This window comes from Globicephala melas, unplaced genomic scaffold (assembly GCF_963455315.2).
Source record: "Globicephala melas unplaced genomic scaffold, mGloMel1.2 SCAFFOLD_417, whole genome shotgun sequence".
Classification (NCBI taxonomy): Eukaryota; Metazoa; Chordata; class Mammalia; order Artiodactyla; family Delphinidae; genus Globicephala; species Globicephala melas.
The window spans coordinates 55368-83076 of record NW_027207586.1 but is presented as its reverse complement, the minus strand read 5'-3'; the positions used below and the strand labels follow the sequence as shown (position 1 = coordinate 83076).

At 68.2% G+C, this 27709-nt stretch overlaps 13 non-coding genes across 13 annotated transcripts; all 13 read left to right on the top strand.

The window, feature by feature from the left end:
• Positions 1–69: 69 nt before the first annotated feature.
• Positions 70–188, top strand: LOC132596077 (5S ribosomal RNA). The gene has a single exon (XR_009562182.1). It is a non-coding gene; the product is annotated as a 5S ribosomal RNA (ribosomal RNA).
• Positions 189–2884: 2696 nt separating this feature from the next.
• On the top strand, positions 2885–3003 carry LOC132596076 (5S ribosomal RNA). Its single transcript, XR_009562181.1, has one exon. It is a non-coding gene; the product is annotated as a 5S ribosomal RNA (ribosomal RNA).
• Positions 3004–3933: 930 nt separating this feature from the next.
• On the top strand, positions 3934–4052 carry LOC132596075 (5S ribosomal RNA). Its single transcript, XR_009562180.1, has one exon. It is a non-coding gene; the product is annotated as a 5S ribosomal RNA (ribosomal RNA).
• Positions 4053–6748: 2696 nt separating this feature from the next.
• LOC132596074 (5S ribosomal RNA) lies at positions 6749–6867 on the top strand. The gene has a single exon (XR_009562179.1). It is a non-coding gene; the product is annotated as a 5S ribosomal RNA (ribosomal RNA).
• A 930-nt stretch (positions 6868–7797) lies between these two features.
• LOC132596073 (5S ribosomal RNA) lies at positions 7798–7916 on the top strand. The gene has a single exon (XR_009562178.1). It is a non-coding gene; the product is annotated as a 5S ribosomal RNA (ribosomal RNA).
• Positions 7917–8848: 932 nt separating this feature from the next.
• Positions 8849–8967, top strand: LOC132596072 (5S ribosomal RNA). The gene has a single exon (XR_009562177.1). It is a non-coding gene; the product is annotated as a 5S ribosomal RNA (ribosomal RNA).
• A 932-nt stretch (positions 8968–9899) lies between these two features.
• Positions 9900–10018, top strand: LOC132596071 (5S ribosomal RNA). Its single transcript, XR_009562176.1, has one exon. It is a non-coding gene; the product is annotated as a 5S ribosomal RNA (ribosomal RNA).
• Positions 10019–12714: 2696 nt separating this feature from the next.
• On the top strand, positions 12715–12833 carry LOC132596069 (5S ribosomal RNA). The gene has a single exon (XR_009562174.1). It is a non-coding gene; the product is annotated as a 5S ribosomal RNA (ribosomal RNA).
• Positions 12834–15527: 2694 nt separating this feature from the next.
• Positions 15528–15646, top strand: LOC132596068 (5S ribosomal RNA). Its single transcript, XR_009562173.1, has one exon. It is a non-coding gene; the product is annotated as a 5S ribosomal RNA (ribosomal RNA).
• A 2695-nt stretch (positions 15647–18341) lies between these two features.
• On the top strand, positions 18342–18460 carry LOC132596067 (5S ribosomal RNA). Its single transcript, XR_009562172.1, has one exon. It is a non-coding gene; the product is annotated as a 5S ribosomal RNA (ribosomal RNA).
• A 2695-nt stretch (positions 18461–21155) lies between these two features.
• Positions 21156–21274, top strand: LOC132596066 (5S ribosomal RNA). The gene has a single exon (XR_009562171.1). It is a non-coding gene; the product is annotated as a 5S ribosomal RNA (ribosomal RNA).
• Positions 21275–23969: 2695 nt separating this feature from the next.
• Positions 23970–24088, top strand: LOC132596065 (5S ribosomal RNA). Its single transcript, XR_009562170.1, has one exon. It is a non-coding gene; the product is annotated as a 5S ribosomal RNA (ribosomal RNA).
• Positions 24089–26783: 2695 nt separating this feature from the next.
• Positions 26784–26902, top strand: LOC132596064 (5S ribosomal RNA). The gene has a single exon (XR_009562169.1). It is a non-coding gene; the product is annotated as a 5S ribosomal RNA (ribosomal RNA).
• Positions 26903–27709: the final 807 nt, after the last annotated feature.

Genomic DNA, 27709 nt, shown 5'->3' with positions numbered 1-27709 from the left:
AGGCTGGTGTTAAGGCGCCAGCGCCAGCGAAACTGGGCCTCAAGAGGCCGCCCGCGGCCCCCCGCCCCCGTCTACGGCCATACCACCCTGAACGCGCCCGATCTCGTCTGATCTCGGAAGCTAAGCAGGGTCGGGCCTGGTTAGTACTTGGATGGGAGACCGCCTGGGAATACCGGGTGCTGTAGGCTTTTTGCCTCCCGCTCCGCCCGCCTTCTCCTTTACTCGCCCGCGGCGGGGGGGCCGCCGGCTCCGCCCCCGCCGAGCCCCGCTGCAGGCAGTAGTCAAGGTGGGTTTACCTGCCCGAGCAGGAAGCTTGGGCGATGGCAGAAGTGGGAAGAAACTCTTGAGCACAGGTTCTTGGGATCCACGGAGCAGCGCATGCACATGCGATGGGTGCCTACACAGCTGGCTTGCTTGTCTGTGGGGAAAGGCGAGATGGGTCAGGGCCTGGGTTCCTGAGGGGCTGAGAATCAAGGCAGGGATAGAAGAAAGGGGACAGGCCCACATCCCCTGAACCCACGCCGGCGCCCACTCACCTTTGTGGAAAATACGATTGAAAAGTGCCCGCAAGAATCTCTTCAGATGCCTCCAGAGTTGAGGGAAGAAGGGGAGGGGGGAGGCCGGGAGCAGGGTGAGCCCTGAAATCCAACCCTTGTCCCGGTCACACCCCAGCAGCCCTCCCACCTCAGCCCCTTCAAGACCCCAGGGCTCCCCCAACCGCGCTGCACAGATCCTGCCCTGACCGTAGTCACCATGTTGATCCCCACGTTGAGCAAGATGAAGCTGACCGGGATCAGAAGAATTGAGTATCCTTGCTCCTGGCATTTCCTGGGGATGGGGCCAGTGAACGGCTCGGCTCGGTAGTAGTTTCGCTCACCCATGGCCGTTGGTCCCAGGACTGCCTGGGCCCTCTGCCCTCCAGTTTTAACTGGGAGCCAGACTGGGTCATAATGGGGCAGGTGGTGAGGTCACAGTGAGGGAGGGGGATGAAAAGGAGGGCCCAGAGTGGCATTCCCTGGTAACCAGGGTCAGGTAAGCTGAGCCTGGACAGTCAAACAGGGCCCGGTGGCCGGCATACATCCCCTCGAGCGGTCATTCATTCGCTCACCGCCCGCTGACTCACTTGTTCAAATGACACATTGCGTCTCTTGGCCCCTCTTGAGACTAGGAAGACCTTGGCCTCAGAGGCCTGCTGAAGGCCTGGCTGGAGTCCAGAGCCTCAGCCTTCTTCATGCCCTTCACTGGGCCTGGAGCTGGACCTGCCCAGATGTGGAACCTCCCAGTTTGGAAGCAACTTCTTGTATGAGGCTCTCTGTGGACAGGGACAGCTGAGACACAGAGGAGGTGCCCAGAGACCAGGGGTTTGGAGTCTGCAGCTGCAGATGTACTTAGTGCATGGTATAGGACCAGGAGGGGCCTGCTGGCAGAACTGTGGCCACTAAACCAAAGGGACCCTCAGGCCAAGAAGGGGACACTGGCTTCTTATTGCAGGAAGCCAAGCGCAGGGACCCAGGCTGGCAGAAGGAGTGGCGCTTCCAAGCCACAGACCACCAATGTTTCCTGGACTCTGGCGCTCTTTATTCCTTTCTCCATGCCCTGCCGCCCCCTGCCCCTGCCCCCACTTGCTGCTGGTAAGTTCATTTTCCCAGTCTGGCTCCCGTGCAGAGAGGGCCTGGAGGCCGAGGTGGAAGGTAGCAGCGAGTTGGCCCGCGCTTGGCCCTCCTGCGGTTGCCGCTTCAGCACCAGACTGTCATACACCTGGTAGTTGGCATTGCCTCCCGGGTTCCGGCTGAGTGGCATGAAGGTGGGCGGGGGTGGAGGGTGCTCGGTAGCCTGGACGTCGGGCAGGAGGTGAGAGGGGCGGAGGAGCAGCGCTGAGCTGGGAGCCGGGGCCCGCTGGTCCGAGGCCTCGGCCAGTACCGGGAGGGAGGCGGAGGTGGCCACAGGGCGCCGCAAGGGCAGGATCTCAGCCCATTCGGCCGCCGGGTGCCGCACCTCGTGGGGATCGCGGGAGTAATCCAAGTGTCCCGTGGAGGGATGCAGGCTGCGGTTGGACTCGCTGTGAGCACAGCTGGGGAGGCTACGTCTGTGGGCCGGTGGGGTGTCGCGCTACCAGGCGTCGGGCCGGTAGACCCGAGGCACCAGAGCGGATGGAGGCTCAGAGCCCTCCAGACCCAGACTCCGCCATGGGCCCAGTTGCCGTCCTTTCGGCCCGCGAGCCCCTCGACCTGCACCTGGCCGCCCCCACCGGCGCCCAGCCCCGGCGCCGCCACCTGTGTGCCGGTGTGTCCCTCCACAGCTCCCTCCGACAAAAGCCCCACCCCCACCCCGCCCCTCTGGCGTGTCACCGCGGCCGGGTGCGGGAGCGGGATCGAGGGCAGGGGCCGCTTCCCCGGGCCTGCCGGCCACCAGGGGCGGGGTCCTGAGTCGGCGGGGGGTGTGGGGGCAAGGGTGGCCTTGCCGGGGCTGAGGGGCCGTGGCGACTCAATGGTGGCTCCCGGTGGCTTCGGGCCAGCTGCTGTCGGGCAGGAGGGCCGGCCCGGGCTGCGGCCGGGCTGCGCCTAGGGCCGCGTGGGCGGGCAGGGCCGATGCCCAAGGGACCGCGGGCCCCGGGCCCTGAAGCCTCCGGGGCCACGTCCCTGTGAGCGACGTGCGGGATCTTGGGCGGGGCGCCAAGCGCCGAAGGGTTTGCTGGGTCACGGCCGCCCTGGGCTGGGAGGTGGTCGCCAAACCCTCCGCCGCCGCCCGATACCCGAGACCTCCGTTGCCCCTGCCTGGGCGGGCGAGGGGGCCCTGCCGGGGCGGGCCGGCCGCCAGGCTGGCGTTAAGGCGCCAGCGCCAGCGAAACTGGGCCTCAAGAGGCCGCCCGCGGCCCCCCGCCCCCGTCTACGGCCATACCACCCTGAACGCGCCCGATCTCGTCTGATCTCGGAAGCTAAGCAGGGTCGGGCCTGGTTAGTACTTGGATGGGAGACCGCCTGGGAATACCGGGTGCTGTAGGCTTTTTGCCTCCCGCTCCGCCCGCCTTCTCCTTTACTCGCCCGCGGCGGGGGCCGCCGGCTCCGCCTCCGCCGGGCCCCGCTGCAGGCCCCACCTCCTCAGGCCCCTCCCACCACGGCGCGCGCCGGCGGGGTCGCTCCCCGCCGGCCCGGCCGGCCAGGCGGCCAGAAGGCGGCCCTGGAAGGCAGGCGCACCCCAGACGCTCCCGGGGTGGCTGGCCCGGACCCAGACTCCGCCGCGGGCCCAGTTGCCGTCCTTTCGGCCCGCGAGCCCCTCGACCTGCACCTGGCCGCCCCCACCGGCGCCCAGCCCCGGCTCCGCCACCTGTGTGCCGGTGTGTCCCTCCACAGCTCCCTCCGACAAAAGACCCCCCACCCCGCCCCTCTGGCGTGTCACCGCGGCCGGGTGCGGGAGCGGGATCGAGGGCAGGGGCCGCTTCCCCGGGCCTGCCGGCCACCAGGGGCGGGGTCCTGAGCTCGGCGGGGGGTGTGGGGGCAAGGGTGGCCTTGCCGGGGCTGAGGGGCCGTGGCGACTCAATGGTGGCTCCCAGTGGCTTCGGGCCAGCTGCTGTCGGGCAGGAGGGCCGGCCCGGGCTGCGGCCGGGCTGCGCCTAGGGCCGCGTGGGCGGGCAGGGCCGATGCCCAAGGGACCGCGGGCCCCGGGCCCTGAAGCCTCCGGGGCCACGTCCCTGTGAGCGACGTGCGGGATCTTGGGCGGGGCGCCAAGCGCCGAAGGGTTTGCTGGGTCACGGCCGCCCTGGGCTGGGAGGTGGTCGCCAAACCCTCCGCCGCCGCCCGATACCCGAGACCTCCGTTGCCCCTGCCTGGGCGGGCGAGGGGGCCCTGCCGGGGCGGGCCGGCCGCCAGGCTGGTGTTAAGGCGCCAGCGCCAGCGAAACTGGGCCTCAAGAGGCCGCCCGCGGCCCCCCGCCCCCGTCTACGGCCATACCACCCTGAACGCGCCCGATCTCGTCTGATCTCGGAAGCTAAGCAGGGTCGGGCCTGGTTAGTACTTGGATGGGAGACCGCCTGGGAATACCGGGTGCTGTAGGCTTTTTGCCTCCCGCTCCGCCCGCCTTCTCCTTTACTCGCCCGCGGCGGGGGGGCCGCCGGCTCCGCCCCCGCCGAGCCCCGCTGCAGGCAGTAGTCAAGGTGGGTTTACCTGCCCGAGCAGGAAGCTTGGGCGATGGCAGAAGTGGGAAGAAACTCTTGAGCACAGGTTCTTGGGATCCACGGAGCAGCGCATGCACATGCGATGGGTGCCTACACAGCTGGCTTGCTTGTCTGTGGGGAAAGGCGAGATGGGTCAGGGCCTGGGTTCCTGAGGGGCTGAGAATCAAGGCAGGGATAGAAGAAAGGGGACAGGCCCACATCCCCTGAACCCACGCCGGCGCCCACTCACCTTTGTGGAAAATACGATTGAAAAGTGCCCGCAAGAATCTCTTCAGATGCCTCCAGAGTTGAGGGAAGAAGGGGAGGGGGGAGGCCGGGAGCAGGGTGAGCCCTGAAATCCAACCCTTGTCCCGGTCACACCCCAGCAGCCCTCCCACCTCAGCCCCTTCAAGACCCCAGGGCTCCCCCAACCGCGCTGCACAGATCCTGCCCTGACCGTAGTCACCATGTTGATCCCCACGTTGAGCAAGATGAAGCTGACCGGGATCAGAAGAATTGAGTATCCTTGCTCCTGGCATTTCCTGGGGATGGGGCCAGTGAACGGCTCGGCTCGGTAGTAGTTTCGCTCACCCATGGCCGTTGGTCCCAGGACTGCCTGGGCCCTCTGCCCTCCAGTTTTAACTGGGAGCCAGACTGGGTCATAATGGGGCAGGTGGTGAGGTCACAGTGAGGGAGGGGGATGAAAAGGAGGGCCCAGAGTGGCATTCCCTGGTAACCAGGGTCAGGTAAGCTGAGCCTGGACAGTCAAACAGGGCCCGGTGGCCGGCATACATCCCCTCGAGCGGTCATTCATTCGCTCACCGCCCGCTGACTCACTTGTTCAAATGACACATTGCGTCTCTTGGCCCCTCTTGAGACTAGGAAGACCTTGGCCTCAGAGGCCTGCTGAAGGCCTGGCTGGAGTCCAGAGCCTCAGCCTTCTTCATGCCCTTCACTGGGCCTGGAGCTGGACCTGCCCAGATGTGGAACCTCCCAGTTTGGAAGCAACTTCTTGTATGAGGCTCTCTGTGGACAGGGACAGCTGAGACACAGAGGAGGTGCCCAGAGACCAGGGGTTTGGAGTCTGCAGCTGCAGATGTACTTAGTGCATGGTATAGGACCAGGAGGGGCCTGCTGGCAGAACTGTGGCCACTAAACCAAAGGGACCCTCAGGCCAAGAAGGGGACACTGGCTTCTTATTGCAGGAAGCCAAGCGCAGGGACCCAGGCTGGCAGAAGGAGTGGCGCTTCCAAGCCACAGACCACCAATGTTTCCTGGACTCTGGCGCTCTTTATTCCTCTCTCCATGCCCTGCCGCCCCCTGCCCCTGCCCCCACTTGCTGCTGGTAAGTTCATTTTCCCAGTCTGGCTCCCGTGCAGAGAGGGCCTGGAGGCCGAGGTGGAAGGTAGCAGCGAGTTGGCCCGCGCTTGGCCCTCCTGCGGTTGCCGCTTCAGCACCAGACTGTCATACACCTGGTAGTTGGCATTGCCTCCCGGGTTCCGGCTGAGTGGCATGAAGGTGGGCGGGGGTGGAGGGTGCTCGGTAGCCTGGACGTCGGGCAGGAGGTGAGAGGGGCGGAGGAGCAGCGCTGAGCTGGGAGCCGGGGCCCGCTGGTCCGAGGCCTCGGCCAGTACCGGGAGGGAGGCGGAGGTGGCCACAGGGCGCCGCAAGGGCAGGATCTCAGCCCATTCGGCCGCCGGGTGCCGCACCTCGTGGGGATCGCGGGAGTAATCCAAGTGTCCCGTGGAGGGATGCAGGCTGCGGTTGGACTCGCTGTGAGCACAGCTGGGGAGGCTACGTCTGTGGGCCGGTGGGGTGTCGCGCTACCAGGCGTCGGGCCGGTAGACCCGAGGCACCAGAGCGGATGGAGGCTCAGAGCCCTCCAGACCCAGACTCCGCCATGGGCCCAGTTGCCGTCCTTTCGGCCCGCGAGCCCCTCGACCTGCACCTGGCCGCCCCCACCGGCGCCCAGCCCCGGCGCCGCCACCTGTGTGCCGGTGTGTCCCTCCACAGCTCCCTCCGACAAAAGCCCCACCCCCACCCCGCCCCTCTGGCGTGTCACCGCGGCCGGGTGCGGGAGCGGGATCGAGGGCAGGGGCCGCTTCCCCGGGCCTGCCGGCCACCAGGGGCGGGGTCCTGAGTCGGCGGGGGGTGTGGGGGCAAGGGTGGCCTTGCCGGGGCTGAGGGGCCGTGGCGACTCAATGGTGGCTCCCGGTGGCTTCGGGCCAGCTGCTGTCGGGCAGGAGGGCCGGCCCGGGCTGCGGCCGGGCTGCGCCTAGGGCCGCGTGGGCGGGCAGGGCCGATGCCCAAGGGACCGCGGGCCCCGGGCCCTGAAGCCTCCGGGGCCACGTCCCTGTGAGCGACGTGCGGGATCTTGGGCGGGGCGCCAAGCGCCGAAGGGTTTGCTGGGTCACGGCCGCCCTGGGCTGGGAGGTGGTCGCCAAACCCTCCGCCGCCGCCCGATACCCGAGACCTCCGTTGCCCCTGCCTGGGCGGGCGAGGGGGCCCTGCCGGGGCGGGCCGGCCGCCAGGCTGGCGTTAAGGCGCCAGCGCCAGCGAAACTGGGCCTCAAGAGGCCGCCCGCGGCCCCCCGCCCCCGTCTACGGCCATACCACCCTGAACGCGCCCGATCTCGTCTGATCTCGGAAGCTAAGCAGGGTCGGGCCTGGTTAGTACTTGGATGGGAGACCGCCTGGGAATACCGGGTGCTGTAGGCTTTTTGCCTCCCGCTCCGCCCGCCTTCTCCTTTACTCGCCCGCGGCGGGGGCCGCCGGCTCCGCCTCCGCCGGGCCCCGCTGCAGGCCCCACCTCCTCAGGCCCCTCCCACCACGGCGCGCGCCGGCGGGGTCGCTCCCCGCCGGCCCGGCCGGCCAGGCGGCCAGAAGGCGGCCCTGGAAGGCAGGCGCACCCCAGACGCTCCCGGGGTGGCTGGCCCGGACCCAGACTCCGCCGCGGGCCCAGTTGCCGTCCTTTCGGCCCGCGAGCCCCTCGACCTGCACCTGGCCGCCCCCACCGGCGCCCAGCCCCGGCTCCGCCACCTGTGTGCCGGTGTGTCCCTCCACAGCTCCCTCCGACAAAAGACCCCCCACCCCGCCCCTCTGGCGTGTCACCGCGGCCGGGTGCGGGAGCGGGATCGAGGGCAGGGGCCGCTTCCCCGGGCCTGCCGGCCACCAGGGGCGGGGTCCTGAGCTCGGCGGGGGGTGTGGGGGCAAGGGTGGCCTTGCCGGGGCTGAGGGGCCGTGGCGACTCAATGGTGGCTCCCGGTGGCTTCGGGCCAGCTGCTGTCGGGCAGGAGGGCCGGCCCGGGCTGCGGCCGGGCTGCGCCTAGGGCCGCGTGGGCGGGCAGGGCCGATGCCCAAGGGACCGCGGGCCCCGGGCCCTGAAGCCTCCGGGGCCACGTCCCTGTGAGCGACGTGCGGGATCTTGGGCGGGGCGTCAAGCGCCGAAGGGTTTGCTGGGTCACGGCCGCCCTGGGCTGGGAGGTGGTCGCCAAACCCTCCGCCGCCGCCCGATACCCGAGACCTCCGTTGCCCCTGCCTGGGCGGGCGAGGGGGCCCTGCCGGGGCGGGCCGGCCGCCAGGCTGGCGTTAAGGCGCCAGCGCCAGCGAAACTGGGCCTCAAGAGGCCGCCCGCGGCCCCCCGCCCCCGTCTACGGCCATACCACCCTGAACGCGCCCGATCTCGTCTGATCTCGGAAGCTAAGCAGGGTCGGGCCTGGTTAGTACTTGGATGGGAGACCGCCTGGGAATACCGGGTGCTGTAGGCTTTTTGCCTCCCGCTCCGCCCGCCTTCTCCTTTACTCGCCCGCGGCGGGGGCCGCCGGCTCCGCCCCCGACGGGCCCCGCTGCAGGCCCCACCTCCTCAGGCCCCTCCCACCACGGCGCGCGCCGGCGGGGTCGCTCCCCGCCGGCCCGGCCGGCCAGGCGGCCAGAAGGCGGCCCTGGAAGGCAGGCGCACCCCAGACGCTCCCGGGGTGGCTGGCCCGGACCCAGACTCCGCCGCGGGCCCAGTTGCCGTCCTTTCGGCCCGCGAGCCCCTCGACCTGCACCTGGCCGCCCCCACCGGCGCCCAGCCCCGGCGCCGCCACCTGTGTGCCGGTGTGTCCCTCCACAGCTCCCTCCGACAAAAGCCCCCCCCCACCCCGCCCCTCTGGCGTGTCACCGCGGCCGGGTGCGGGAGCGGGATCGAGGGCAGGGGCCGCTTCCCCGGGCCTGCCGGCCACCAGGGGCGGGGTCCTGAGCTCGGCGGGGGGTGTGGGGGCAAGGGTGGCCTTGCCGGGGCTGAGGGGCCGTGGCGACTCAATGGTGGCTCCCAGTGGCTTCGGGCCAGCTGCTGTCGGGCAGGAGGGCCGGCCCGGGCTGCGGCCGGGCTGCGCCTAGGGCCGCGTGGGCGGGCAGGGCCGATGCCCAAGGGACCGCGGGCCCCGGGCCCTGAAGCCTCCGGGGCCACGTCCCTGTGAGCGACGTGCGGGATCTTGGGCGGGGCGCCAAGCGCCGAAGGGTTTGCTGGGTCACGGCCGCCCTGGGCTGGGAGGTGGTCGCCAAACCCTCCGCCGCCGCCCGATACCCGAGACCTCCGTTGCCCCTGCCTGGGCGGGCGAGGGGGCCCTGCCGGGGCGGGCCGGCCGCCAGGCTGGCGTTAAGGCGCCAGCGCCAGCGAAACTGGGCCTCAAGAGGCCGCCCGCGGCCCCCCGCCCCCGTCTACGGCCATACCACCCTGAACGCGCCCGATCTCGTCTGATCTCGGAAGCTAAGCAGGGTCGGGCCTGGTTAGTACTTGGATGGGAGACCGCCTGGGAATACCGGGTGCTGTAGGCTTTTTGCCTCCCGCTCCGCCCGCCTTCTCCTTTACTCGCCCGCGGCGGGGGCCGCCGGCTCCGCCCCCGCCGGGCCCCGCTGCAGGCCCCACCTCCTCAGGCCCCTCCCACCACGGCGCGCGCCGGCGGGGTCGCTCCCCGCCGGCCCGGCCGGCCAGGCGGCCAGAAGGCGGCCCTGGAAGGCAGGCGCACCCCAGACGCTCCCGGGGTGGCTGGCCCGGACCCAGACTCCGCCGCGGGCCCAGTTGCCGTCCTTTCGGCCCGCGAGCCCCTCGACCTGCACCTGGCCGCCCCCACCGGCGCCCAGCCCCGGCGCCGCCACCTGTGTGCCGGTGTGTCCCTCCACAGCTCCCTCCGACAAAAGCCCCCCCCCACCCCGCCCCTCTGGCGTGTCACCGCGGCCGGGTGCGGGAGCGGGATCGAGGGCAGGGGCCGCTTCCCCGGGCCTGCCGGCCACCAGGGGCGGGGTCCTGAGCTCGGCGGGGGGTGTGGGGGCAAGGGTGGCCTTGCCGGGGCTGAGGGGCCGTGGCGACTCAATGGTGGCTCCCAGTGGCTTCGGGCCAGCTGCTGTCGGGCAGGAGGGCCGGCCCGGGCTGCGGCCGGGCTGCGCCTAGGGCCGCGTGGGCGGGCAGGGCCGATGCCCAAGGGACCGCGGGCCCCGGGCCCTGAAGCCTCCGGGGCCACGTCCCTGTGAGCGACGTGCGGGATCTTGGGCGGGGCGCCAAGCGCCGAAGGGTTTGCTGGGTCACGGCCGCCCTGGGCTGGGAGGTGGTCGCCAAACCCTCCGCCGCCGCCCGATACCCGAGACCTCCGTTGCCCCTGCCTGGGCGGGCGAGGGGGCCCTGCCGGGGCGGGCCGGCCGCCAGGCTGGCGTTAAGGCGCCAGCGCCAGCGAAACTGGGCCTCAAGAGGCCGCCCGCGGCGCCCCGCCCCCGTCTACGGCCATACCACCCTGAACGCGCCCGATCTCGTCTGATCTCGGAAGCTAAGCAGGGTCGGGCCTGGTTAGTACTTGGATGGGAGACCGCCTGGGAATACCGGGTGCTGTAGGCTTTTTGCCTCCCGCTCCGCCCGCCTTCTCCTTTACTCGCCCGCGGCGGGGGGGCCGCCGGCTCCGCCCCCGCCGAGCCCCGCTGCAGGCAGTAGTCAAGGTGGGTTTACCTGCCCGAGCAGGAAGCTTGGGCGATGGCAGAAGTGGGAAGAAACTCTTGAGCACAGGTTCTTGGGATCCACGGAGCAGCGCATGCACATGCGATGGGTGCCTACACAGCTGGCTTGCTTGTCTGTGGGGAAAGGCGAGATGGGTCAGGGCCTGGGTTCCTGAGGGGCTGAGAATCAAGGCAGGGATAGAAGAAAGGGGACAGGCCCACATCCCCTGAACCCACGCCGGCGCCCACTCACCTTTGTGGAAAATACGATTGAAAAGTGCCCGCAAGAATCTCTTCAGATGCCTCCAGAGTTGAGGGAAGAAGGGGAGGGGGGAGGCCGGGAGCAGGGTGAGCCCTGAAATCCAACCCTTGTCCCGGTCACACCCCAGCAGCCCTCCCACCTCAGCCCCTTCAAGACCCCAGGGCTCCCCCAACCGCGCTGCACAGATCCTGCCCTGACCGTAGTCACCATGTTGATCCCCACGTTGAGCAAGATGAAGCTGACCGGGATCAGAAGAATTGAGTATCCTTGCTCCTGGCATTTCCTGGGGATGGGGCCAGTGAACGGCTCGGCTCGGTAGTAGTTTCGCTCACCCATGGCCGTTGGTCCCAGGACTGCCTGGGCCCTCTGCCCTCCAGTTTTAACTGGGAGCCAGACTGGGTCATAATGGGGCAGGTGGTGAGGTCACAGTGAGGGAGGGGGATGAAAAGGAGGGCCCAGAGTGGCATTCCCTGGTAACCAGGGTCAGGTAAGCTGAGCCTGGACAGTCAAACAGGGCCTGGTGGCCGGCATACATCCCCTCGAGCGGTCATTCATTCGCTCACCGCCCGCTGACTCACTTGTTCAAATGACACATTGCGTCTCTTGGCCCCTCTTGAGACTAGGAAGACCTTGGCCTCAGAGGCCTGCTGAAGGCCTGGCTGGAGTCCAGAGCCTCAGCCTTCTTCATGCCCTTCACTGGGCCTGGAGCTGGACCTGCCCAGATGTGGAACCTCCCAGTTTGGAAGCAACTTCTTGTATGAGGCTCTCTGTGGACAGGGACAGCTGAGACGCAGAAGAGGTGCCCAGAGACCAGGGGTTTGGAGTCTGCAGCTGCAGATGTACTTAGTGCATGGTATAGGACCAGGAGGGGCCTGCTGGCAGAACTGTGGCCACTAAACCAAAGGGACCCTCAGGCCAAGAAGGGGACACTGGCTTCTTATTGCAGGAAGCCAAGCGCAGGGACCCAGGCTGGCAGAAGGAGTGGCGCTTCCAAGCCACAGACCACCAATGTTTCCTGGACTCTGGCGCTCTTTATTCCTCTCTCCATGCCCTGCCGCCCCCTGCCCCTGCCCCCACTTGCTGCTGGTAAGTTCATTTTCCCAGTCTGGCTCCCGTGCAGAGAGGGCCTGGAGGCCGAGGTGGAAGGTAGCAGCGAGTTGGCCCGCGCTTGGCCCTCCTGCGGTTGCCGCTTCAGCACCAGACTGTCATACACCTGGTAGTTGGCATTGCCTCCCGGGTTCCGGCTGAGTGGCATGAAGGTGGGCGGGGGTGGAGGGTGCTCGGTAGCCTGGACGTCGGGCAGGAGGTGAGAGGGGCGGAGGAGCAGCGCTGAGCTGGGAGCCGGGGCCCGCTGGTCCGAGGCCTCGGCCAGTACCGTGAGGGAGGCGGAGGTGGCCACAGGGCGCCGCAAGGGCAGGATCTCAGCCCATTCGGCCGCCGGGTGCCGCACCTCGTGGGGATCGCGGGAGTAATCCAAGTGTCCCGTGGAGGGATGCAGGCTGCGGTTGGACTCGCTGTGAGCACAGCTGGGGAGGCTACGTCTGTGGGCCGGTGGGGTGTCGCGCTACCAGGCGTCGGGCCGGTAGACCCGAGGCACCAGAGCGGATGGAGGCTCAGAGCCCTCCAGACCCAGACTCCGCCGCGGGCCCAGTTGCCGTCCTTTCGGCCCGCGAGCCCCTCGACCTGCACCTGGCCGCCCCCACCGGCGCCCAGCCCCGGCGCCGCCACCTGTGTGCCGGTGTGTCCCTCCACAGCTCCCTCCGACAAAAGCCCCCCCCCACCCCGCCCCTCTGGCGTGTCACCGCGGCCGGGTGCGGGAGCGGGATCGAGGGCAGGGGCCGCTTCCCCGGGCCTGCCGGCCACCAGGGGCGGGGTCCTGAGCTCGGCGGGGGGTGTGGGGGCAAGGGTGGCCTTGCCGGGGCTGAGGGGCCGTGGCGACTCAATGGTGGCTCCCAGTGGCTTCGGGCCAGCTGCTGTCGGGCAGGAGGGCCGGCCCGGGCTGCGGCCGGGCTGCGCCTAGGGCCGCGTGGGCGGGCAGGGCCGATGCCCAAGGGACCGCGGGCCCCGGGCCCTGAAGCCTCCGGGGCCACGTCCCTGTGAGCGACGTGCGGGATCTTGGGCGGGGCGCCAAGCGCCGAAGGGTTTGCTGGGTCACGGCCGCCCTGGGCTGGGAGGTGGTCGCCAAACCCTCCGCCGCCGCCCGATACCCGAGACCTCCGTTGCCCCTGCCTGGGCGGGCGAGGGGGCCCTGCCGGGGCGGGCCGGCCGCCAGGCTGGCGTTAAGGCGCCAGCGCCAGCGAAACTGGGCCTCAAGAGGCCGCCCGCGGCCCCCCGCCCCCGTCTACGGCCATACCACCCTGAACGCGCCCGATCTCGTCTGATCTCGGAAGCTAAGCAGGGTCGGGCCTGGTTAGTACTTGGATGGGAGACCGCCTGGGAATACCGGGTGCTGTAGGCTTTTTGCCTCCCGCTCCGCCCGCCTTCTCCTTTACTCGCCCGCGGCGGGGGGGCCGCCGGCTCCGCCCCCGCCGAGCCCCGCTGCAGGCAGTAGTCAAGGTGGTTTACCTGCCCGAGCAGGAAGCTTGGGCGATGGCAGAAGTGGGAAGAAACTCTTGAGCACAGGTTCTTGGGATCCACGGAGCAGCGCATGCACATGCGATGGGTGCCTACACAGCTGGCTTGCTTGTCTGTGGGGAAAGGCGAGATGGGTCAGGGCCTGGGTTCCTGAGGGGCTGAGAATCAAGGCAGGGATAGAAGAAAGGGGACAGGCCCACATCCCCTGAACCCACGCCGGCGCCCACTCACCTTTGTGGAAAATACGATTGAAAAGTGCCCGCAAGAATCTCTTCAGATGCCTCCAGAGTTGAGGGAAGAAGGGGAGGGGGGAGGCCGGGAGCAGGGTGAGCCCTGAAATCCAACCCTTGTCCCGGTCACACCCCAGCAGCCCTCCCACCTCAGCCCCTTCAAGACCCCAGGGCTCCCCCAACCGCGCTGCACAGATCCTGCCCTGACCGTAGTCACCATGTTGATCCCCACGTTGAGCAAGATGAAGCTGACCGGGATCAGAAGAATTGAGTATCCTTGCTCCTGGCATTTCCTGGGGATGGGGCCAGTGAACGGCTCGGCTCGGTAGTAGTTTCGCTCACCCATGGCCGTTGGTCCCAGGACTGCCTGGGCCCTCTGCCCTCCAGTTTTAACTGGGAGCCAGACTGGGTCATAATGGGGCAGGTGGTGAGGTCACAGTGAGGGAGGGGGATGAAAAGGAGGGCCCAGAGTGGCATTCCCTGGTAACCAGGGTCAGGTAAGCTGAGCCTGGACAGTCAAACAGGGCCCGGTGGCCGGCATACATCCCCTCGAGCGGTCATTCATTCGCTCACCGCCCGCTGACTCACTTGTTCAAATGACACATTGCGTCTCTTGGCCCCTCTTGAGACTAGGAAGACCTTGGCCTCAGAGGCCTGCTGAAGGCCTGGCTGGAGTCCAGAGCCTCAGCCTTCTTCATGCCCTTCACTGGGCCTGGAGCTGGACCTGCCCAGATGTGGAACCTCCCAGTTTGGAAGCAACTTCTTGTATGAGGCTCTCTGTGGACAGGGACAGCTGAGACGCAGAGGAGGTGCCCAGAGACCAGGGGTTTGGAGTCTGCAGCTGCAGATGTACTTAGTGCATGGTATAGGACCAGGAGGGGCCTGCTGGCAGAACTGTGGCCACTAAACCAAAGGGACCCTCAGGCCAAGAAGGGGACACTGGCTTCTTATTGCAGGAAGCCAAGCGCAGGGACCCAGGCTGGCAGAAGGAGTGGCGCTTCCAAGCCACAGACCACCAATGTTTCCTGGACTCTGGCGCTCTTTATTCCTCTCTCCATGCCCTGCCGCCCCCTGCCCCTGCCCCCACTTGCTGCTGGTAAGTTCATTTTCCCAGTCTGGCTCCCGTGCAGAGAGGGCCTGGAGGCCGAGGTGGAAGGTAGCAGCGAGTTGGCCCGCGCTTGGCCCTCCTGCGGTTGCCGCTTCAGCACCAGACTGTCATACACCTGGTAGTTGGCATTGCCTCCCGGGTTCCGGCTGAGTGGCATGAAGGTGGGCGGGGGTGGAGGGTGCTCGGTAGCCTGGACGTCGGGCAGGAGGTGAGAGGGGCGGAGGAGCAGCGCTGAGCTGGGAGCCGGGGCCCGCTGGTCCGAGGCCTCGGCCAGTACCGTGAGGGAGGCGGAGGTGGCCACAGGGCGCCGCAAGGGCAGGATCTCAGCCCATTCGGCCGCCGGGTGCCGCACCTCGTGGGGATCGCGGGAGTAATCCAAGTGTCCCGTGGAGGGATGCAGGCTGCGGTTGGACTCGCTGTGAGCACAGCTGGGGAGGCTACGTCTGTGGGCCGGTGGGGTGTCGCGCTACCAGGCGTCGGGCCGGTAGACCCGAGGCACCAGAGCGGATGGAGGCTCAGAGCCCTCCAGACCCAGACTCCGCCGCGGGCCCAGTTGCCGTCCTTTCGGCCCGCGAGCCCCTCGACCTGCACCTGGCCGCCCCCACCGGCGCCCAGCCCCGGCGCCGCCACCTGTGTGCCGGTGTGTCCCTCCACAGCTCCCTCCGACAAAAGCCCCCCCCACCCCGCCCCTCTGGCGTGTCACCGCGGCCGGGTGCGGGAGCGGGATCGAGGGCAGGGGCCGCTTCCCCGGACCTGCCGGCCACCAGGGGCGGGGTCCTGAGCTCGGCGGGGGGTGTGGGGGCAAGGGTGGCCTTGCCGGGGCTGAGGGGCCGTGGCGACTCAATGGTGGCTCCCAGTGGCTTCGGGCCAGCTGCTGTCGGGCAGGAGGGCCGGCCCGGGCTGCGGCCGGGCTGCGCCTAGGGCCGCGTGGGCGGGCAGGGCCGATGCCCAAGGGACCGCGGGCCCCGGGCCCTGAAGCCTCCGGGGCCACGTCCCTGTGAGCGACGTGCGGGATCTTGGGCGGGGCGCCAAGCGCCGAAGGGTTTGCTGGGTCACGGCCGCCCTGGGCTGGGAGGTGGTCGCCAAACCCTCCGCCGCCGCCCGATACCCGAAACCTCCGTTGCCCCTGCCTGGGCGGGCGAGGGGGCCCTGCCGGGGCGGGCCGGCCGCCAGGCTGGCGTTAAGGCGCCAGCGCCAGCGAAACTGGGCCTCAAGAGGCCGCCCGCGGCCCCCCGCCCCCGTCTACGGCCATACCACCCTGAACGCGCCCGATCTCGTCTGATCTCGGAAGCTAAGCAGGGTCGGGCCTGGTTAGTACTTGGATGGGAGACCGCCTGGGAATACCGGGTGCTGTAGGCTTTTTGCCTCCCGCTCCGCCCGCCTTCTCCTTTACTCGCCCGCGGCGGGGGGGCCGCCGGCTCCGCCCCCGCCGAGCCCCGCTGCAGGCAGTAGTCAAGGTGGTTTACCTGCCCGAGCAGGAAGCTTGGGCGATGGCAGAAGTGGGAAGAAACTCTTGAGCACAGGTTCTTGGGATCCACGGAGCAGCGCATGCACATGCGATGGGTGCCTACACAGCTGGCTTGCTTGTCTGTGGGGAAAGGCGAGATGGGTCAGGGCCTGGGTTCCTGAGGGGCTGAGAATCAAGGCAGGGATAGAAGAAAGGGGACAGGCCCACATCCCCTGAACCCACGCCGGCGCCCACTCACCTTTGTGGAAAATACGATTGAAAAGTGCCCGCAAGAATCTCTTCAGATGCCTCCAGAGTTGAGGGAAGAAGGGGAGGGGGGAGGCCGGGAGCAGGGTGAGCCCTGAAATCCAACCCTTGTCCCGGTCACACCCCAGCAGCCCTCCCACCTCAGCCCCTTCAAGACCCCAGGGCTCCCCCAACCGCGCTGCACAGATCCTGCCCTGACCGTAGTCACCATGTTGATCCCCACGTTGAGCAAGATGAAGCTGACCGGGATCAGAAGAATTGAGTATCCTTGCTCCTGGCATTTCCTGGGGATGGGGCCAGTGAACGGCTCGGCTCGGTAGTAGTTTCGCTCACCCATGGCCGTTGGTCCCAGGACTGCCTGGGCCCTCTGCCCTCCAGTTTTAACTGGGAGCCAGACTGGGTCATAATGGGGCAGGTGGTGAGGTCACAGTGAGGGAGGGGGATGAAAAGGAGGGCCCAGAGTGGCATTCCCTGGTAACCAGGGTCAGGTAAGCTGAGCCTGGACAGTCAAACAGGGCCCGGTGGCCGGCATACATCCCCTCGAGCGGTCATTCATTCGCTCACCGCCCGCTGACTCACTTGTTCAAATGACACATTGCGTCTCTTGGCCCCTCTTGAGACTAGGAAGACCTTGGCCTCAGAGGCCTGCTGAAGGCCTGGCTGGAGTCCAGAGCCTCAGCCTTCTTCATGCCCTTCACTGGGCCTGGAGCTGGACCTGCCCAGATGTGGAACCTCCCAGTTTGGAAGCAACTTCTTGTATGAGGCTCTCTGTGGACAGGGACAGCTGAGACGCAGAGGAGGTGCCCAGAGACCAGGGGTTTGGAGTCTGCAGCTGCAGATGTACTTAGTGCATGGTATAGGACCAGGAGGGGCCTGCTGGCAGAACTGTGGCCACTAAACCAAAGGGACCCTCAGGCCAAGAAGGGGACACTGGCTTCTTATTGCAGGAAGCCAAGCGCCGGGACCCAGGCTGGCAGAAGGAGTGGCGCTTCCAAGCCACAGACCACCAATGTTTCCTGGACTCTGGCGCTCTTTATTCCTCTCTCCATGCCCTGCCGCCCCCTGCCCCTGCCCCCACTTGCTGCTGGTAAGTTCATTTTCCCAGTCTGGCTCCCGTGCAGAGAGGGCCTGGAGGCCGAGGTGGAAGGTAGCAGCGAGTTGGCCCGCGCTTGGCCCTCCTGCGGTTGCCGCTTCAGCACCAGACTGTCATACACCTGGTAGTTGGCATTGCCTCCCGGGTTCCGGCTGAGTGGCATGAAGGTGGGCGGGGGTGGAGGGTGCTCGGTAGCCTGGACGTCGGGCAGGAGGTGAGAGGGGCGGAGGAGCAGCGCTGAGCTGGGAGCCGGGGCCCGCTGGTCCGAGGCCTCGGCCAGTACCGTGAGGGAGGCGGAGGTGGCCACAGGGCGCCGCAAGGGCAGGATCTCAGCCCATTCGGCCGCCGGGTGCCGCACCTCGTGGGGATCGCGGGAGTAATCCAAGTGTCCCGTGGAGGGATGCAGGCTGCGGTTGGACTCGCTGTGAGCACAGCTGGGGAGGCTACGTCTGTGGGCCGGTGGGGTGTCGCGCTACCAGGCGTCGGGCCGGTAGACCCGAGGCACCAGAGCGGATGGAGGCTCAGAGCCCTCCAGACCCAGACTCCGCCGCGGGCCCAGTTGCCGTCCTTTCGGCCCGCGAGCCCCTCGACCTGCACCTGGCCGCCCCCACCGGCGCCCAGCCCCGGCGCCGCCACCTGTGTGCCGGTGTGTCCCTCCACAGCTCCCTCCGACAAAAGCCCCCCCCCACCCCGCCCCTCTGGCGTGTCACCGCGGCCGGGTGCGGGAGCGGGATCGAGGGCAGGGGCCGCTTCCCCGGACCTGCCGGCCACCAGGGGCGGGGTCCTGAGCTCGGCGGGGGGTGTGGGGGCAAGGGTGGCCTTGCCGGGGCTGAGGGGCCGTGGCGACTCAATGGTGGCTCCCAGTGGCTTCGGGCCAGCTGCTGTCGGGCAGGAGGGCCGGCCCGGGCTGCGGCCGGGCTGCGCCTAGGGCCGCGTGGGCGGGCAGGGCCGATGCCCAAGGGACCGCGGGCCCCGGGCCCTGAAGCCTCCGGGGCCACGTCCCTGTGAGCGACGTGCGGGATCTTGGGCGGGGCGCCAAGCGCCGAAGGGTTTGCTGGGTCACGGCCGCCCTGGGCTGGGAGGTGGTCGCCAAACCCTCCGCCGCCGCCCGATACCCGAAACCTCCGTTGCCCCTGCCTGGGCGGGCGAGGGGGCCCTGCTGGGGCGGGCCGGCCGCCAGGCTGGCGTTAAGGCGCCAGCGCCAGCGAAACTGGGCCTCAAGAGGCCGCCCGCGGCCCCCCGCCCCCGTCTACGGCCATACCACCCTGAACGCGCCCGATCTCGTCTGATCTCGGAAGCTAAGCAGGGTCGGGCCTGGTTAGTACTTGGATGGGAGACCGCCTGGGAATACCGGGTGCTGTAGGCTTTTTGCCTCCCGCTCCGCCCGCCTTCTCCTTTACTCGCCCGCGGCGGGGGGGCCGCCGGCTCCGCCCCCGCCGAGCCCCGCTGCAGGCAGTAGTCAAGGTGGTTTACCTGCCCGAGCAGGAAGCTTGGGCGATGGCAGAAGTGGGAAGAAACTCTTGAGCACAGGTTCTTGGGATCCACGGAGCAGCGCATGCACATGCGATGGGTGCCTACACAGCTGGCTTGCTTGTCTGTGGGGAAAGGCGAGATGGGTCAGGGCCTGGGTTCCTGAGGGGCTGAGAATCAAGGCAGGGATAGAAGAAAGGGGACAGGCCCACATCCCCTGAACCCACGCCGGCGCCCACTCACCTTTGTGGAAAATACGATTGAAAAGTGCCCGCAAGAATCTCTTCAGATGCCTCCAGAGTTGAGGGAAGAAGGGGAGGGGGGAGGCCGGGAGCAGGGTGAGCCCTGAAATCCAACCCTTGTCCCGGTCACACCCCAGCAGCCCTCCCACCTCAGCCCCTTCAAGACCCCAGGGCTCCCCCAACCGCGCTGCACAGATCCTGCCCTGACCGTAGTCACCATGTTGATCCCCACGTTGAGCAAGATGAAGCTGACCGGGATCAGAAGAATTGAGTATCCTTGCTCCTGGCATTTCCTGGGGATGGGGCCAGTGAACGGCTCGGCTCGGTAGTAGTTTCGCTCACCCATGGCCGTTGGTCCCAGGACTGCCTGGGCCCTCTGCCCTCCAGTTTTAACTGGGAGCCAGACTGGGTCATAATGGGGCAGGTGGTGAGGTCACAGTGAGGGAGGGGGATGAAAAGGAGGGCCCAGAGTGGCATTCCCTGGTAACCAGGGTCAGGTAAGCTGAGCCTGGACAGTCAAACAGGGCCCGGTGGCCGGCATACATCCCCTCGAGCGGTCATTCATTCGCTCACCGCCCGCTGACTCACTTGTTCAAATGACACATTGCGTCTCTTGGCCCCTCTTGAGACTAGGAAGACCTTGGCCTCAGAGGCCTGCTGAAGGCCTGGCTGGAGTCCAGAGCCTCAGCCTTCTTCATGCCCTTCACTGGGCCTGGAGCTGGACCTGCCCAGATGTGGAACCTCCCAGTTTGGAAGCAACTTCTTGTATGAGGCTCTCTGTGGACAGGGACAGCTGAGACACAGAGGAGGTGCCCAGAGACCAGGGGTTTGGAGTCTGCAGCTGCAGATGTACTTAGTGCATGGTATAGGACCAGGAGGGGCCTGCTGGCAGAACTGTGGCCACTAAACCAAAGGGACCCTCAGGCCAAGAAGGGGACACTGGCTTCTTATTGCAGGAAGCCAAGCGCAGGGACCCAGGCTGGCAGAAGGAGTGGCGCTTCCAAGCCACAGACCACCAATGTTTCCTGGACTCTGGCGCTCTTTATTCCTCTCTCCATGCCCTGCCGCCCCCTGCCCCTGCCCCCACTTGCTGCTGGTAAGTTCATTTTCCCAGTCTGGCTCCCGTGCAGAGAGGGCCTGGAGGCCGAGGTGGAAGGTAGCAGCGAGTTGGCCCGCGCTTGGCCCTCCTGCGGTTGCCGCTTCAGCACCAGACTGTCATACACCTGGTAGTTGGCATTGCCTCCCGGGTTCCGGCTGAGTGGCATGAAGGTGGGCGGGGGTGGAGGGTGCTCGGTAGCCTGGACGTCGGGCAGGAGGTGAGAGGGGCGGAGGAGCAGCGCTGAGCTGGGAGCCGGGGCCCGCTGGTCCGAGGCCTCGGCCAGTACCGTGAGGGAGGCGGAGGTGGCCACAGGGCGCCGCAAGGGCAGGATCTCAGCCCATTCGGCCGCCGGGTGCCGCACCTCGTGGGGATCGCGGGAGTAATCCAAGTGTCCCGTGGAGGGATGCAGGCTGCGGTTGGACTCGCTGTGAGCACAGCTGGGGAGGCTACGTCTGTGGGCCGGTGGGGTGTCGCGCTACCAGGCGTCGGGCCGGTAGACCCGAGGCACCAGAGCGGATGGAGGCTCAGAGCCCTCCAGACCCAGACTCCGCCGCGGGCCCAGTTGCCGTCCTTTCGGCCCGCGAGCCCCTCGACCTGCACCTGGCCGCCCCCACCGGCGCCCAGCCCCGGCGCCGCCACCTGTGTGCCAGTGTGTCCCTCCACAGCTCCCTCCGACAAAAGCCCCCCCCCACCCCGCCCCTCTGGCGTGTCACCGCGGCCGGGTGCGGGAGCGGGATCGAGGGCAGGGGCCGCTTCCCCGGGCCTGCCGGCCACCAGGGGCGGGGTCCTGAGCTCGGCGGGGGGTGTGGGGGCAAGGGTGGCCTTGCCGGGGCTGAGGGGCCGTGGCGACTCAATGGTGGCTCCCAGTGGCTTCGGGCCAGCTGCTGTCGGGCAGGAGGGCCGGCCCGGGCTGCGGCCGGGCTGCGCCTAGGGCCGTGTGGGCGGGCAGGGCCGATGCCCAAGGGACCGCGGGCCCCGGGCCCTGAAGCCTCCGGGGCCACGTCCCTGTGAGCGACATGCGGGATCTTGGGCGGGGCGCCAAGCGCCGAAGGGTTTGCTGGGTCACGGCCGCCCTGGGCTGGGAGGTGGTCGCCAAACCCTCCGCCGCCGCCCGATACCCGAGACCTCCGTTGCCCCTGCCTGGGCGGGCGAGGGGGCCCTGCCGGGGCGGGCCGGCCGCCAGGCTGGCGTTAAGGCGCCAGCGCCAGCGAAACTGGGCCTCAAGAGGCCGCCCGCGGCCCCCCGCCCCCGTCTACGGCCATACCACCCTGAACGCGCCCGATCTCGTCTGATCTCGGAAGCTAAGCAGGGTCGGGCCTGGTTAGTACTTGGATGGGAGACCGCCTGGGAATACCGGGTGCTGTAGGCTTTTTGCCTCCCGCTCCGCCCGCCTTCTCCTTTACTCGCCCGCGGCGGGGGGGCCGCCGGCTCCGCCCCCGCCGAGCCCCGCTGCAGGCAGTAGTCAAGGTGGTTTACCTGCCCGAGCAGGAAGCTTGGGCGATGGCAGAAGTGGGAAGAAACTCTTGAGCACAGGTTCTTGGGATCCACGGAGCAGCGCATGCACATGCGATGGGTGCCTACACAGCTGGCTTGCTTGTCTGTGGGGAAAGGCGAGATGGGTCAGGGCCTGGGTTCCTGAGGGGCTGAGAATCAAGGCAGGGATAGAAGAAAGGGGACAGGCCCACATCCCCTGAACCCACGCCGGCGCCCACTCACCTTTGTGGAAAATACGATTGAAAAGTGCCCGCAAGAATCTCTTCAGATGCCTCCAGAGTTGAGGGAAGAAGGGGAGGGTGGAGGCCGGGAGCAGGGTGAGCCCTGAAATCCAACCCTTGTCCCGGTCACACCCCAGCAGCCCTCCCACCTCAGCCCCTTCAAGACCCCAGGGCTCCCCCAACCGCGCTGCACAGATCCTGCCCTGACCGTAGTCACCATGTTGATCCCCACGTTGAGCAAGATGAAGCTGACCGGGATCAGAAGAATTGAGTATCCTTGCTCCTGGCATTTCCTGGGGATGGGGCCAGTGAACGGCTCGGCTCGGTAGTAGTTTCGCTCACCCATGGCCGTTGGTCCCAGGACTGCCTGGGCCCTCTGCCCTCCAGTTTTAACTGGGAGCCAGACTGGGTCATAATGGGGCAGGTGGTGAGGTCACAGTGAGGGAGGGGGATGAAAAGGAGGGCCCAGAGTGGCATTCCCTGGTAACCAGGGTCAGGTAAGCTGAGCCTGGACAGTCAAACAGGGCCCGGTGGCCGGCATACATCCCCTCGAGCGGTCATTCATTCGCTCACCGCCCGCTGACTCACTTGTTCAAATGACACATTGCGTCTCTTGGCCCCTCTTGAGACTAGGAAGACCTTGGCCTCAGAGGCCTGCTGAAGGCCTGGCTGGAGTCCAGAGCCTCAGCCTTCTTCATGCCCTTCACTGGGCCTGGAGCTGGACCTGCCCAGATGTGGAACCTCCCAGTTTGGAAGCAACTTCTTGTATGAGGCTCTCTGTGGACAGGGACAGCTGAGACGCAGAGGAGGTGCCCAGAGACCAGGGGTTTGGAGTCTGCAGCTGCAGATGTACTTAGTGCATGGTATAGGACCAGGAGGGGCCTGCTGGCAGAACTGTGGCCACTAAACCAAAGGGACCCTCAGGCCAAGAAGGGGACACTGGCTTCTTATTGCAGGAAGCCAAGCGCCGGGACCCAGGCTGGCAGAAGGAGTGGCGCTTCCAAGCCACAGACCACCAATGTTTCATGGACTCTGGCGCTCTTTATTCCTCTCTCCATGCCCTGCCGCCCCCTGCCCCTGCCCCCACTTGCTGCTGGTAAGTTCATTTTCCCAGTCTGGCTCCCGTGCAGAGAGGGCCTGGAGGCCGAGGTGGAAGGTAGCAGCGAGTTGGCCCGCGCTTGGCCCTCCTGCGGTTGCCGCTTCAGCACCAGACTGTCATACACCTGGTAGTTGGCATTGCCTCCCGGGTTCCGGCTGAGTGGCATGAAGGTGGGCGGGGGTGGAGGGTGCTCGGTAGCCTGGACGTCGGGCAGGAGGTGAGAGGGGCGGAGGAGCAGCGCTGAGCTGGGAGCCGGGGCCCGCTGGTCCGAGGCCTCGGCCAGTACCGTGAGGGAGGCGGAGGTGGCCACAGGGCGCCGCAAGGGCAGGATCTCAGCCCATTCGGCCGCCGGGTGCCGCACCTCGTGGGGATCGCGGGAGTAATCCAAGTGTCCCGTGGAGGGATGCAGGCTGCGGTTGGACTCGCTGTGAGCACAGCTGGGGAGGCTACGTCTGTGGGCCGGTGGGGTGTCGCGCTACCAGGCGTCGGGCCGGTAGACCCGAGGCACCAGAGCGGATGGAGGCTCAGAGCCCTCCAGACCCAGACTCCGCCGCGGGCCCAGTTGCCGTCCTTTCGGCCCGCGAGCCCCTCGACCTGCACCTGGCCGCCCCCACCGGCGCCCAGCCCCGGCGCCGCCACCTGTGTGCCGGTGTGTCCCTCCACAGCTCCCTCCGACAAAAGCCCCCCCCCACCCCGCCCCTCTGGCGTGTCACCGCGGCCGGGTGCGGGAGCGGGATCGAGGGCAGGGGCCGCTTCCCCGGACCTGCCGGCCACCAGGGGCGGGGTCCTGAGCTCGGCGGGGGGTGTGGGGGCAAGGGTGGCCTTGCCGGGGCTGAGGGGCCGTGGCGACTCAATGGTGGCTCCCAGTGGCTTCGGGCCAGCTGCTGTCGGGCAGGAGGGCCGGCCCGGGCTGCGGCCGGGCTGCGCCTAGGGCCGCGTGGGCGGGCAGGGCCGATGCCCAAGGGACCGCGGGCCCCGGGCCCTGAAGCCTCCGGGGCCACGTCCCTGTGAGCGACGTGCGGGATCTTGGGCGGGGCGCCAAGCGCCGAAGGGTTTGCTGGGTCACGGCCGCCCTGGGCTGGGAGGTGGTCGCCAAACCCTCCGCCGCCGCCCGATACCCGAAACCTCCGTTGCCCCTGCCTGGGCGGGCGAGGGGGCCCTGCCGGGGCGGGCCGGCCGCCAGGCTGGCGTTAAGGCGCCAGCGCCAGCGAAACTGGGCCTCAAGAGGCCGCCCGCGGCCCCCCGCCCCCGTCTACGGCCATACCACCCTGAACGCGCCCGATCTCGTCTGATCTCGGAAGCTAAGCAGGGTCGGGCCTGGTTAGTACTTGGATGGGAGACCGCCTGGGAATACCGGGTGCTGTAGGCTTTTTGCCTCCCGCTCCGCCCGCCTTCTCCTTTACTCGCCCGCGGCGGGGGGGCCGCCGGCTCCGCCCCCGCCGAGCCCCGCTGCAGGCAGTAGTCAAGGTGGTTTACCTGCCCGAGCAGGAAGCTTGGGCGATGGCAGAAGTGGGAAGAAACTCTTGAGCACAGGTTCTTGGGATCCACGGAGCAGCGCATGCACATGCGATGGGTGCCTACACAGCTGGCTTGCTTGTCTGTGGGGAAAGGCGAGATGGGTCAGGGCCTGGGTTCCTGAGGGGCTGAGAATCAAGGCAGGGATAGAAGAAAGGGGACAGGCCCACATCCCCTGAACCCACGCCGGCGCCCACTCACCTTTGTGGAAAATACGATTGAAAAGTGCCCGCAAGAATCTCTTCAGATGCCTCCAGAGTTGAGGGAAGAAGGGGAGGGGGGAGGCCGGGAGCAGGGTGAGCCCTGAAATCCAACCCTTGTCCCGGTCACACCCCAGCAGCCCTCCCACCTCAGCCCCTTCAAGACCCCAGGGCTCCCCCAACCGCGCTGCACAGATCCTGCCCTGACCGTAGTCACCATGTTGATCCCCACGTTGAGCAAGATGAAGCTGACCGGGATCAGAAGAATTGAGTATCCTTGCTCCTGGCATTTCCTGGGGATGGGGCCAGTGAACGGCTCGGCTCGGTAGTAGTTTCGCTCACCCATGGCCGTTGGTCCCAGGACTGCCTGGGCCCTCTGCCCTCCAGTTTTAACTGGGAGCCAGACTGGGTCATAATGGGGCAGGTGGTGAGGTCACAGTGAGGGAGGGGGATGAAAAGGAGGGCCCAGAGTGGCATTCCCTGGTAACCAGGGTCAGGTAAGCTGAGCCTGGACAGTCAAACAGGGCCCGGTGGCCGGCATACATCCCCTCGAGCGGTCATTCATTCGCTCACCGCCCGCTGACTCACTTGTTCAAATGACACATTGCGTCTCTTGGCCCCTCTTGAGACTAGGAAGACCTTGGCCTCAGAGGCCTGCTGAAGGCCTGGCTGGAGTCCAGAGCCTCAGCCTTCTTCATGCCCTTCACTGGGCCTGGAGCTGGACCTGCCCAGATGTGGAACCTCCCAGTTTGGAAGCAACTTCTTGTATGAGGCTCTCTGTGGACAGGGACAGCTGAGACACAGAGGAGGTGCCCAGAGACCAGGGGTTTGGAGTCTGCAGCTGCAGATGTACTTAGTGCATGGTATAGGACCAGGAGGGGCCTGCTGGCAGAACTGTGGCCACTAAACCAAAGGGACCCTCAGGCCAAGAAGGGGACACTGGCTTCTTATTGCAGGAAGCCAAGCGCAGGGACCCAGGCTGGCAGAAGGAGTGGCGCTTCCAAGCCACAGACCACCAATGTTTCCTGGACTCTGGCGCTCTTTATTCCTCTCTCCATGCCCTGCCGCCCCCTGCCCCTGCCCCCACTTGCTGCTGGTAAGTTCATTTTCCCAGTCTGGCTCCCGTGCAGAGAGGGCCTGGAGGCCGAGGTGGAAGGTAGCAGCGAGTTGGCCCGCGCTTGGCCCTCCTGCGGTTGCCGCTTCAGCACCAGACTGTCATACACCTGGTAGTTGGCATTGCCTCCCGGGTTCCGGCTGAGTGGCATGAAGGTGGGCGGGGGTGGAGGGTGCTCGGTAGCCTGGACGTCGGGCAGGAGGTGAGAGGGGCGGAGGAGCAGCGCTGAGCTGGGAGCCGGGGCCCGCTGGTCCGAGGCCTCGGCCAGTACCGTGAGGGAGGCGGAGGTGGCCACAGGGCGCCGCAAGGGCAGGATCTCAGCCCATTCGGCCGCCGGGTGCCGCACCTCGTGGGGATCGCGGGAGTAATCCAAGTGTCCCGTGGAGGGATGCAGGCTGCGGTTGGACTCGCTGTGAGCACAGCTGGGGAGGCTACGTCTGTGGGCCGGTGGGGTGTCGCGCTACCAGGCGTCGGGCCGGTAGACCCGAGGCACCAGAGCGGCTGGAGGCTCAGAGCCCTCCAGACCCAGACTCCGCCGCGGGCCCAGTTGCCGTCCTTTCGGCCCGCGAGCCCCTCGACCTGCACCTGGCCGCCCCCACCGGCGCCCAGCCCCGGCGCCGCCACCTGTGTGCCGGTGTGTCCCTCCACAGCTCCCTCCGACAAAAGCCCCCCCCCACCCCGCCCCTCTGGCGTGTCACCGCGGCCGGGTGCGGGAGCGGGATCGAGGGCAGGGGCCGCTTCCCCGGACCTGCCGGCCACCAGGGGCGGGGTCCTGAGCTCGGCGGGGGGTGTGGGGGCAAGGGTGGCCTTGCCGGGGCTGAGGGGCCGTGGCGACTCAATGGTGGCTCCCGGTGGCTTCGGGCCAGCTGCTGTCGGGCAGGAGGGCCGGCCCGGGCTGCGGCCGGGCTGCGCCTAGGGCCGCGTGGGCGGGCAGGGCCGATGCCCAAGGGACCGCGGGCCCCGGGCCCTGAAGCCTCCGGGGCCACGTCCCTGTGAGCGACGTGCGGGATCTTGGGCGGGGCGCCAAGCGCCGAAGGGTTTGCTGGGTCACGGCCGCCCTGGGCTGGGAGGTGGTCGCCAAACCCTCCGCCGCCGCCCGATACCCGAGACCTCCGTTGCCCCTGCCTGGGCGGGCGAGGGGGCCCTGCCGGGGCGGGCCGGCCGCCAGGCTGGCGTTAAGGCGCCAGCGCCAGCGAAACTGGGCCTCAAGAGGCCGCCCGCGGCCCCCCGCCCCCGTCTACGGCCATACCACCCTGAACGCGCCCGATCTCGTCTGATCTCGGAAGCTAAGCAGGGTCGGGCCTGGTTAGTACTTGGATGGGAGACCGCCTGGGAATACCGGGTGCTGTAGGCTTTTTGCCTCCCGCTCCGCCCGCCTTCTCCTTTACTCGCCCGCGGCGGGGGCCGCCGGCTCCGCCCCCGCCGGGCCCCGCTGCAGGCCCCACCTCCTCAGGCCCCTCCCACCACGGCGCGCGCCGGCGGGGTCGCTCCCCGCCGGCCCGGCCGGCCAGGCGGCCAGAAGGCGGCCCTGGAAGGCAGGCGCACCCCAGACGCTCCCGGGGTGGCTGGCCCGGACCCAGACTCCGCCGCGGGCCCAGTTGCCGTCCTTTCGGCCCGCGAGCCCCTCGACCTGCACCTGGCCGCCCCCACCGGCGCCCAGCCCCGGCGCCGCCACCTGTGTGCCGGTGTGTCCCTCCACAGCTCCCTCCGACAAAAGCCCCCCCCACCCCGCCCCTCTGGCGTGTCACCGCGGCCGGGTGCGGGAGCGGGATCGAGGGCAGGGGCCGCTTCCCCGGGCCTGCCGGCCACCAGGGGCGGGGTCCTGAGCTCGGCGGGGGGTGTGGGGGCAAGGGTGGCCTTGCCGGGGCTGAGGGGCCGTGGCGACTCAATGGTGGCTCCCAGTGGCTTCGGGCCAGCTGCTGTCGGGCAGGAGGGCCGGCCCGGGCTGCGGCCGGGCTGCGCCTAGGGCCGCGTGGGCGGGCAGGGCCGATGCCCAAGGGACCGCGGGCCCCGGGCCCTGAAGCCTCCGGGGCCACGTCCCTGTGAGCGACGTGCGGGATCTTGGGCGGGGCGCCAAGCGCCGAAGGGTTTGCTGGGTCACGGCCGCCCTGGGCTGGGAGGTGGTCGCCAAACCCTCCGCCGCCGCCCGATACCCGAGACC